Genomic DNA, 12519 nt, shown 5'->3' on the forward strand with positions numbered 1-12519 from the left:
CTGGGCAACAGAGTGAGACCCCATCTGAAGAAAAAAAAAAAAAAAAAAAAAAAGAGGAAGAAAGGAAAGGAAAGGAAAAGAAAGGAAAGGAAGAGAAGCTAAGCGAAGGAAAGGAAAGAAAGGGAAAGGAAAGGGAAAGGATAGGGAAAGGAAAGGAAAGGAAAGGAAAGGAAAGGAAAGGAAAGGAAAGGAAAGGAAAGGAAAGGAAAGGAAAGGGAAAAGAAAACAAAGAAAAGAAAAGAAAAGAAAAGAAAAGAAAAGAAAAGAAAAGAAAAGAAAAGAAAAGAAAAGAAAAAAGAAAAGAAAAAAGGAAAGGAAAAGAAAAGGATTATGGTCTCAACCCTTTCCCTTTAGGAAGTTTATTTACCCCAATTCAAATATCTCTGCCTCCTACCTTCTGCGCAGCTCTGCATTCCAAGAGCCTTTGGGAGAAATTCAAGGTCACAATCATCTTACTATACAATTCTCCAAACACAATTGCTTCTTATTTGTGTTTTATTTACATACGTTAAAAGGACCATTCCAGTGACTCTTCCCGGAACAAAAAAGTTATCTTCCAAGGTGACTTGCTCTGTCCACCAACAGAATTTTAAGCGTTTATTTTTTCTTTTGTTTTCCTACGAAATCACTTTACACATTTAACAACATTTTAATTGAAAGATAAGCAAAACTAAAAAGTGACAAATAAATAAATTCAGTCTAAAATATAATGCGGCCACATTTCCACTACATTTTATTTATTATCTCTATAAATTCTGCAAAATGAGGAATGTTTTTTGGTTCTTGGCCTCATGGGTACTCACGTATTTTACAAAGACGCTGGTGAAATATTTTGCTATACAAATCACAAGATATAGTTTACACAGAGAGATCAGGTTTTTATACATTTCTCCCTAAAGGGTATTCATATTTGATAAATTGCTGATTGAAATCTGAAGCAATTAAGTTGTAATGACCTTGGCATACTAGTGGATATATTTTCTATTGAAACAATGTCAGTCCTTTATTCTAGCCTGTGCAGAAGACAGCCAAGTTAAGGTCACATCACATGCAACTTTTTATCTCTCAAATATTAACAGATAGGATGTTTTAAGTCACACTGATCAAATCTACCTGATAGCCTCTTGCTTTGTTAGACCAAGCTAAATACCTTGCTTAGAAGTTCCACTTTATAATGTAAGTAAAAGCCAAGAATGTCACAAAAGGCAAAACAAGTCTAATATTGTGTTCATTTTTATCTTATTTTCTCCTTTTGTGAAATCATGAATAGAAAATTCGACTATACTTCACATTGTTATAATACAACATTTGAACATCTTGGCTATAAAATCAAGTATCCATATTTATAGAACAAAGTAAGACCATTCACTTTCCTCTTCTAGTTTCACTCTTTCTTTTATTCCCAGAGGTAACCTCTCCCATTAGCTATTATATTTTTGTACAGGTCTTTTGCTTCATTTCTATACACAATTTACCAGATAATAAATGAAATTTTTACTTTTTTTTTCCCTAGGGTAATCCCTGAAAAAAAATATGGTGCATAGTATTTAATCCTGACAATCTCAGTTTCTTGGAAATTCTGTGACCCCTCAAATACCCTTTAATAAATTATTTTTCCTGTTTAAACTTCCAGAATATATTCTATCTTTAGCAATAAGAGCCCTGAATGACACTGTTGCTTTTCTTGACTTTTTTCCTGAGATCATGTCGATGGATAATAAACTCCCTAAGTTTCTGGTTATCATTAAATAAATGTGCCAAATGATAACTTAGCTGACTACAGTGCTTCTATTTCACTGTCCTCTCAGTTCAGCATCATGCAGGTGCTGTTCTACGTTTTACTAAATACAAGATTGCAGATAATGTTTTTCCTTTGTAGGTACCTTCTTTTTCTGCTTTGAATCTTACAAGTTATGATTGTCTTGGTTCTTAGTGTTCAGAGGTTTTATCAGGAAATACCTGGTTTTTGTGTCCTTTCTTACCACTTCATATTTGAATTTGAGCTTTGTCAAAGGGAAGCCTTTCTTCAGCCCTTCTTCAGGTAAGGAAAAACTTCTTCTAACTGCCCAATTTTTGTCCTTCCACCATCAGTTTATATTTCACTTTCTAGAACTTCTGTTCTTTCATATATAATTTCATTTGGCTATGTCCTTTAAGTCTGTGATTTTTTTTCCTTCACGATCTTGTGCTTTCGTTCTGTGCTCTGAGATATCTTCTGAAACCTCGAATTTGAGTTTAAATATTTATTATTCTTTCCTTCGGTATAGCTACTGATCTTATTGTTATTGCTGCTAATGGGAAAGCATTTTTTAGAAGTCTGGAAGTCATTTTTGAGCTTGGCCTCAATTTCCTTAAAAACTCACATACATAAATGATATATCTTATTATATATCCTATGTATATAATATACTACATATATACGTAGTATATATAATTCATTCATTATATATGTAGTACATATATAATTCATATACTATGTATATGAATTCATTATATGTATATATAAAATTTATTTCTGATTCAGTTTGTTACTTCTCTTTATCTCTATTTGGCTGAACATGTGCTGTGTTTCTTCTGACTGCACTTTTTCCTTTAGTTACTGGGCCCTTCCGATAAGATGTCAATTTTCCTTATCATCTCACTCAAGCTAGTTGCTGGACTATCTCAATTTTCTTCCATGCTACAAGTGGTGGAAGTAGGCAGTGATGTAGAAACAGGCAGATTGCTGTACCACTAAAGAGGATCCTTGTCCAGCTTCAGGGTGTCAGGATTTACCTCATCCCTTCAGCTTCTGCTTGGCCACCTGGGACCAAAAATCCAACACACTTAACAAGGAACAGATGTTGTCCTTGCCTCCAATAATTCCTAGGTCTTTGCAGAGATGCCTGCCCCTCTCTGAGGCTCATGTTCAAGCTTGCCCAGCTCACAAGGGAGGAAAGCTCTAGTCTCACTTGCTTCCTGCTCTATGGGGGGAAAACTCATTACATGTAGGAATAAAGTGAAAAGGAGCTTCCTGTAGGTCATCAACTTCCCAGAATTTCCCATAGATTACCTTAATAATTGATATTGTGAATTCATTTTTTGATATTTTTAATTATTTTTCTTACTATCCTGACTATCCACAAACAAAATGTTCAATAAGCACATATGGATTCAGCAGCATGGATTCAGTTTTAACACTGATCTTTCTCCCACTCACACCTTTTTGCCTTTATATTTTTATGCATATTTCATTTCCCTTTAATTTGGGGTTCTAAAGACAAATGAAGACAGAGCAGCTGCTTCATCTTTGTTGCAGCAGGTAATATTAAATGCCTACCAGGAATTTGGTCATCTATGATTACACTGGCAAACATATATTTCTCCAAGGAACCAGTCAAATGAGACCATATTTTAGAAACATGGATTTTAATAATCTCAGGTTTAAGCTAAATTAACCAACTAGGTGAAGACAGGTCTAGCATTAACTACAATTGTCTAGAGTTCTCATTTGCCAGGTGGTTTAGGACAGGTCTCAAAGAGAGGAAGAAATACATATCAAATATTTTCATTTGAAATGTATGTCCCTTGCTACACCTGTGAATACAAATGTATTACATTTTAAATGTATTGTTCTACAAATCTCAAAGCCCTGAGCTTTCACTTGCATGAATAACAAAAAATCCAATCTTTATCAGATATCTTTGTCATCAATTATTTTATGTTTTTGGGAAGTAGTATATGTGTAGATAAGTAAGAGTTTGATTAGCATTTGATATTTTGTGATGTTATGGTGATGAAATATTCTAGGTTCTTTACCCTAGTGTTATTCACTAATTTATTTAACAAATATTAATTGAGCAACTACTGCAAGCAAGATATAGTTCTAAATACTAGACATAATAAATAAACAAGATAGTGGAGGTCTCAGGCTTCTTGGAGGCAGCTTTCTAGCATCACTGCCTTCACTTTTTTTCTGGGTCGTTGATACTATTGGTCTTTTGCTCTTACTGCGGCTCAACTCAACTTTTTGGGCCTTAAAATAGTATGAGTTCTCCAGAGAAGCAGAACCAATAGGATATAGAGAAAGATATAGACATGCCAGCCCAGATTTATTATGAGGAATTGGCTCACATGATTATAGAGGCTAAGAAGTCCCACTACCAGTTCTCTGCAACCTGGAGACCTAGGAAAGTCATGGGTGTAGTTCTCAGTCCAAACCCAAAGGCCTGAGAACAAGGGAAACCAGTGGTCTAGGTCCATATCCAAGTTCAAAGACCCAAGAACCAGGAAGGCTGTCATCTAAGGACAGGAGAAGATGGATGTTCCAGATCATAGAGAGAACAAATTTGCCCTTCCTCCACTTTTTTGTTCTAGTTGGGTGCTCAAGGGATTGCATGGTATCTGCCCACATTGGTAAGGATAATCTTCTTTGCTCGGTCTACCAACACAAATTCTAATCTCTTCTGGAAGCACCTTCATGTCTTACTGGGAAATAATATTGTACCAGATGTCTCAGGATCGCTTAATCCAGTCAGGTTGACACATGAAATTAATTACCTCCATGTTGCCCATCAGTTACCTTTTTGAGGTTGTAGGTATTTTTTCACTGCTCACCTGGCTGCTCTTCTCAGGTCAACAGATACATTTATTTTGTGCCCTGGGATAAGCTCTTTCAAAGGTATTTATCACAACTGTACCTTTTTAACACAGTTCTTTCGTTTATGTCAGTTGTTCCTAAACTTGGCTGTGAACCCAAATCAATCAGTGAGATGTTTAAAATATATATAGATTCTCTGGCTCTGCTTCTTATTCTATTGAATTATAGTAATTGGTGGCAGAACCCAACAACGTCTATACTAAGAGAAAAAAAGAAAAGAAAATGAAACTTCTCAGAGGATTCTGAGAGGGTGAAGCGCAGCCTCGCAGCCTCATATGTGACGTGGACCCGTTAATCCCTTCCAATCTGGACCCTGCCCCCACCCTGGCAAACTCATTTGTGTGTTTGGTTTTGGCTTATTTCAAGACCCCAGTTTTCTTTTCCATCTATCAGACCCCACATGTGGATTTATCGTTCATCAAGAGAGTTTGAATACACCCAAACTTTAATTGTAGATAAGTTCAAGTTCATTCTTACAGTGCTTCACAAATTTCAAAGTTGTGGTTTATATTTTTATATCCCTGGGCCGAGACCAGCATTTCACAATAGCAACAAGTTTCTCTCAATGTTTACTAAAAATACAAAGGCTGAGGGGTATGGAGAACAGAGAGAAACTTCAGTGGGTGGTAGTCTCTAAACCCAGGGAACGAAATGAATGTCATTTTTAACTCAGCCAAATGACAGTTACTCATAAAATTTCTGTGGGAAAAGAACGTTATTAGAGATAAAGACAAATATTAGAACATGAATCTAAGAAAAATATCTTTAGATTTGGCCAATGTTTCTGGAATATCATGTTATCTAGATAGAAGAGGAAAGTATGATGGTGGTGAAGAGCACTTGCCGAGGCAGAGCCGTTTGGATTCCAGTCCTGGCAATGACACACTCCAACAGGGTGGCAGAGATAAAATGCTTGAATTCTAAGGGTTAGTTTCACCTCAGCAGAGCAGAAATGCTAGCTGGACTTACATTACAGGGTTGTCCTGAATATTAATGAAGACAGTGTACATTAAGCACTTAATGTAGTGCTTAACACTTTGTAAGGATTTAAGACACAACTAACTCTGATTAATGTAATTATTATTGGCACTACTATAATTTTCATGAGTAAATATATGAAGTCGGGAGCTTTAGGTAGAACTTTTTCCTGGGTAAGTTCTATAACCAAAGTTAAGGCATGAACCAGTAAACATTTTTTGTCCACAATAATAACATAACAGCTATCATGAAAGTTTTTCTCTTTTTTGGTGGGGCAGGGGGGTGGTGCGGGGTGGGAATGTTCTCACTGTTTCTCCGGCTATCAAGAAGTCTGCTCCTTTAAAGTAAAAAAACAAAAACAAAAACAAAAAGACCCTCTTATGATTTAGTTATCAATTGGGCTATCATGTTTATTTTCACAAAATATTTGCAATAACTTAAGAATGTATTTGACAAGCTATTTCTGGTTAAGTTAGAGAATCTCAAAAGATTACAAAATTTGTCTGGGGTTAACATCCTGAAACATTTACTGTAGGCAAAAAAGGGTCCTTGACAATTTATGTTATGAAAAGTTACTTTCTAAATAAACTGTGTACAAATCAGTGTAAGGGGCAACTTTAGATTAAAAATATAAGCTGCTCCAATGAAAGCCTATGCTATGAATATAAAATATTAGAGAACTGTATTTATTTATTATTTTATTTTATTTTTTGAGACAGAGTCTCACTCTGTCACCAGGCTGGAGTGCAGTGGCACCATCTCGGCTCACTGCAACCTCCGCCTCTCAGGTCCAAGTGATTTTCCTGCCTCAGTCTCCCAGGTAGCTGGGACTACAGGCATGTGCCACCATGCTCAGCTAATTTTTGTATTTTTAGTAGAGACAGGGTTTCACCATGTTGGCCAGGATGGTCTCAATCTCTTGATCTCATTATCTGTCTGCCTCAGCCTCCCAAAGTGCTGGGATTACAGGCATGAGCCACTGCACCTAGCCGATAATTTTATAAATTACAACTCAATTGAGAATAATTTTAATGAAAATAATACTGTATTGGTCTGTTTTCACGTTGTTGTTAAAGACATACCCGAGACTGGGTAATTTATTAAAAAAAAAGAGGTTTAATGAACTCTCATTTCCACATGGCTGGGGAGGCCTCACCATCATGGTGAAAGGCAAAAAGCATGTCTTACATGGAGGCAGACAAGAGAGAATGAAAGCCAAGCAAAAGGAGTTTCCACTTATAAAACCATCAGATCTCATGAGACTTATTCACTACCACAAGAACAGTATGGGAGAAACTGACTCCCCCACTCCCAGTCATTCAATTATCTACCACCATGTCCCCCCCGCACAACACGTGGGAATTATTGGAGCTACAATTCAAGACGAGATTTGGGTGAGGACACAGCCAAACCATATCAAATACTATCAGTATAATGATCTGACTTCATTTAGAAGAATTATAAGGGAATTCGTTTATCTTTATTTTACCTATATCTACTTCTAAAACATTTCTGGAAGTCATCACTGGTAGACTGCTCAATATCTAATCTAAAGTAGACGTCATAGAACACATTGGTCTGAAAAACATGCAATATAAGATAGGCATTGGTCTGAAAAACATGCAATATAAGATAATGAAATCTAGTATAATTCTCTTCCTTTTTACCTTGCATCAATTTTTTTGTGAGAATAAACATTTGCAATAAAATTGAGTATATTTTCTACATTTACTTGCATTTGTTTATTCCAGAAGGTAGTCCAAGGATACATTGATAACATAGAAAACATTGTAAATATATAGTTAATATAATTAAAACTTAAATATATAGTTTCTTGAATAATACTATTTTTGTTTGATACCATAATGTAAACAGTCGGTTTTCAAATGAAAATTTGCTTATATATGTTGACCATTTCTAAAGGATGATAATTCAAAAGCTGTAGATTCCCTCCCAGTTGTAGCTCCAGAATTTCCATTCTAGGAAAATTCTAGGACTTGGTTTTCGGGAAAGGAGTACAAAAATATATCTTTACAAGGTGGAAATACAGCAACCTCATTGCTGTGGCGTGGAGCTTTTATGTTTGCAATGACTTGAGCAAACAAATGGTTAAGTGGCAGTGAGGGAATATTCCACCCTCTTTGTGCTACCAGGGGTCCCCTCTCTCAACAACTATCACAAAAATAAAATTGACTTCAGTTACTTCAACTGTAAAAGGAGGAAAATTAAGAAATCATAAATCTTTCACATCTCAAGTTACAAGTTCTGTGCTTTTTAGTAATCAAAACTTAAGTTAAAAATACAACCAAATGCAAGTTAAATGAATAATAACACTAAAGATACCTTATAATGTATTCTAAAAATAAGAGATTTCCCTATATTGTACTTTCGAATCTACATTACAACTGTTGTACATTTTGTGGATACCTATGATTTCCAAATACATTGCAGTATGAAAAATAATAATTCTACTATGAAACATAAAGAAGAACATTAAACAAAGACTTTTTAGTTAATGAACGTAATGGAGATTTGGCGTCAGAGGAATGATGAAAAGGATAATGAAAATGGTCATATATCATGAGAGTTACCATTCTATTGGATGACAAGATCCATGCCTTCCTTTCAGCATAGAAAAGCACTCTATAGAACCAAAGGGACTTAATTCTTGTCTATGTTTTATCTGCAGTGTGAATAAATTTTCCTAATAAAAACACAGGTATTAATAGAGAATTTTATGCTCTCAAACTTTCTTCAGCTCTTTCTTTCCTGAAATGTTAATAATGGAGACACTAAGTCCATTTCTCTAGCACCTTCACACAGGACATTAGAGATAAAAACAATCCTCCTCGTCTGGCATAAGCTTAATTTTCTGCTTTGGCAAAACAAATGTTTATACAATTTGATTCTATCTATACCATTCTATGCAATGAATTTCTACGTTATTTTGACACATTTGCTACTCCCCTTTACTTTCTAGTATGAAAGTCTAATTGACTGGCTGTCCTACAATGTATCCCAAAAATAAAGGACTGTATTACAAGGCAGACATCTAATGAGATAACAAATCAGAATGAATGTATATGACTCTCCCTTTCTTACATAAATCCACAAAAGCAATATGAATAAATTTGAGAAACAAAATTATTATTAAAAGAAAAACTGGCCTTCCAATCTCCTTATAATGGAATATGCAGAAGAAATATGAATCATATTGCACAGGGCTTAAGTTGATAAAATGTTAGGCTGATGGATCTTTATGGAAAATATATGTGCTTCTTCATAGAGAAACGCACATATGAGCTTTCATAGCTTCCACAATATACTTGAATAATGTTTCCTTCAGTTGCTGAATCATCATACAAAATGAGAAAATATATAATGGTGGAGTCTAAATATTTGCCTCTTAGTTTCACTCAAAATATTCACTGTGTTTTGAATTACTCTCTAGTTAATGACTACAGTAAACACAACTGACATCAAAACTGAGATCTATCTCTATCACTGCCACGTTAAGGTGCATACCAAGTTTGTTTACCTTTGATAACCCAACTCCCAGATAAAAGCACATTGTTAAAATGCCCCAACATCCTACATAACTACTTTCAGCATATTACCCACTTTTATGTGCTTCTGACAAGTAGAATAAAGATGAAGAGATTGGTCCTGGTATAGATCAGGTTCTCATCAGAGTGAACTGATTTCTCTAATCAGCAACATATTTTTTACGAGAAATTAAAACGAATGTTTGGAGATTTCCTGATTTTCTAATGTTTTGTTTTTATCTTTTTAAAGTAGCCTTAAGACAAAGTGAAGTTGAAGTTGGAGGAAAAAGAGTTATGCAATCCAGAAGTTTGTTGACAAAACTTTTTTGATGTCTTCCAATTTATAATGGAAAGTGAACTTTGCCGAATAGTACAAAAAGTAAGTGAATCACATTACTCTTAGTCAAAAGTTTAAATGCAAAACAGTTCAGAAAATCCTCATGTTTAAGTTTTTGGCCTTTGTACCAAATTCTTACTTTATGAGCAGTTTATTCTATGTGAAAAACAAATATCTGTATACCTAACCATGAAAATACTAAATGGAAATGGTAGAGCTATTATTTATTGTAAGAATAACTCAAGTACAAAGTTAGTGAGTTGGTCTTTTATATACCCTTTCATACGTCAAGTAAATTGATTTTATAATTGAAGTCTCCAAACATAAGCAAGAGTATAATTAAAATAGGTAATGTTTCTAGATAGTTTCTCTTTCAAAATCCTATTTTCTGTAATCGAATGATCTAGAGTATCAGTCTAAAAGTATAAGGGTAGTGGTGATAATTTAACCAATTTCAATCAACTATTTTTATTTTTATTTTTTAAATCTTATGGTCAAATACCCTTGCTTCTATTTATTGCAACACAGTAATTTTATTATTTTGTGACAACAAGAATACATCTTCTAAAATATTTTTATTGTAAAAAGTATTGTTTAGCTGGACTTCCATAAAATTAAGAGCTTTTGCTCTATAAAAGACATCTCAAGAGAATGAGAATATAAGCTACAAACTGGGAGGAAACATTTGCAAAAGACACATCTAATAAAGGACAGTTACCCAAAATAAAGAAAGAACTATTAAATCTCAACAATAAAATAAACACCCAGATTAGAAAATGAGCAAATACCTAAATATATACGTCATCAAAGATATATAGATGGCAATAAGTATATAAAAAGATTTTCAACATCATATATCATTAGGGAATTTAAAATTAAAACAACATTGAGATACCACTGCATACCAATTAGAATGACCAAAACCTGTAAAAATGACAACACCAAATGATGGCAATGATAAGGAGCAACAGGAACTCCATTCATTCCTGGTGGGAAGGCAATATGTTATAGCCACTTTGGAAGACAATTTGATAGTTTCTTACAAAAACTAAATATACTCTTATCATATGATCCAGCAGTCACACTCTGGTATTTGCCAAAATGGTTGAACTGTATGTCCAAACAAAAACCTGCACACAGATATTTAAAGCAGCTTTATTTATAATTGCCAAAACTGAAAACAATTAATATATCCTTCAGTAGGTAAGTGGATAAACTGTTGTACATCTACACAATTGAATATTATTCAAGTATTCAGTCCAAAAAGAGATGAGCTATCAAACCATGAAAAGACACAGAGAAGACTTCAATGCATATTACTAAATGAAAGAAGCCAAACTGAAAAGGCTGCTTCCTACATCATTGCAACTATTTGACATTCTGGAAAACTATGGAGAAGGTTAAAAAGATCAGTGATTTTTAAGAGTCGTGGGAAGGAAGGTTATATGAGTGGAACACAGATGATTTTTAGGACAGTGAAACTATTCTGTATGATAGTACAGTACTGGTATCATTATACATCACCATACATTGTTAAAAACCCATAGAATGTACACTACCAAGAATAAACCCCAATTTAAATTATGGACTTTGTGTGATAATTATATGTTAATGTAGGTCCATCAGTTACAAACACACCATTCTGATGGGCGATGTTAACAGTGGGAGAAAATGGGGCAATGGTATGGGGGAACTCCATATTTCCTTTCAATTTTGTTATAAACCTAAAACTGTTCTAAAAAATAAAGCTTATGATTTCTTAAAAAATTGTTTGAAATATATTTTTTGTGAGTTTTCAAGATGACGCTCCCTTTCAATTATGTTTTAATATCATCAAACTGTGTTTTCTGTCCTTTTCTTTCTCAGTATTGTATGGGGAGATTTGTCTCTTTTTGCAAAAAAGCAGAAGGAAGAGTAAAATTGCATAGCTCTTCTCACTCTTTGTTTTGATGTTTACAGCTTGTCCCTTTCAGGCCTTCAGCTTATATCAAGCCATTGCTCTGCCGTAACACCTAGCTTCATATGGGGGAGCAAAATGACATCCATTTAGGTCATGTGTGCTCAACATTCTTCTGCTCCACTTTTGGTCATGCTACGTAACCACCTAAACCATTCTTGGATTTTGTCTTTTTTTTCCAGAACATTCCAGATAATATTCCCCTACTGAAAGCATCCATTACTTCCAGAATCTACTTCAGTGGTCTGTGAATCAATTTTTTAAATGATGGTTAAGAATCATAGGCTATATAATGCCTTCATCCATTTCTTCATTCTTTCCATTTTGGTCCTTAAAATTTGCATTGTTTGAAAAAATTTAAAACTTTGTAGCTGTTGGAGTAGGTGCAAAATTCTGGTCATTGCCGAGTAATAACTACCAAGTTTTCTTTCTGGTCAACTCAATCCCTCCACTCTCAATTTGTACACAGAGAGTGGACATGAGTTAAATTCATTGCTCATTGTCTTCATCGGCATTTTTCCCTCTTTCTGGTTCAGAAACTTTTTCAAGACACAAGCTTACCTGCCACTCCAGATCAATTCAGGCATGCCTCTTCAGACCTTGGCCACTTGCCTGGTTTCTTGGTCAGATCAGCTGTAGCAGAAACTATTCCAAGAGTTGTAGAGTTCTGATAGCCACTGCTGATACCAACACTGCAGACTGAAGCACCCTTTGCTTGATGCCAACTGAGAGAAAGAGACCCCTATGCCTACACAGTGGCTGGCTTATGGCCAGTAAAGCTTGGGTTTCCCTGGAGGGTTCCTAGAGAATCGGCCAGGTTAAACAAATAAACAAAAAAACCTTATGGGGTATGGACATCCTGAGGGTAAGACTTTGACCAAAGACAGAAACAAAGCAGGAAAGATTCAGCAAATAAGTTTCTCTCTCTCTTCCCCGGCTGACTGTTTCCAACTCAGGGGTTTCCATGTCACTTATCTGAGTATGTCCTATGCAACTTAGCAACAGTGTGTTTCAAGGCAAAGCCACGGCCAGCTCTGAAATGCAGAATCTTCTGTTTGCTATT

The sequence above is a fragment of the Rhinopithecus roxellana genome, chromosome 1 (assembly GCF_007565055.1).
Source record: "Rhinopithecus roxellana isolate Shanxi Qingling chromosome 1, ASM756505v1, whole genome shotgun sequence".
Taxonomy (NCBI): domain Eukaryota; kingdom Metazoa; phylum Chordata; class Mammalia; order Primates; family Cercopithecidae; genus Rhinopithecus; species Rhinopithecus roxellana.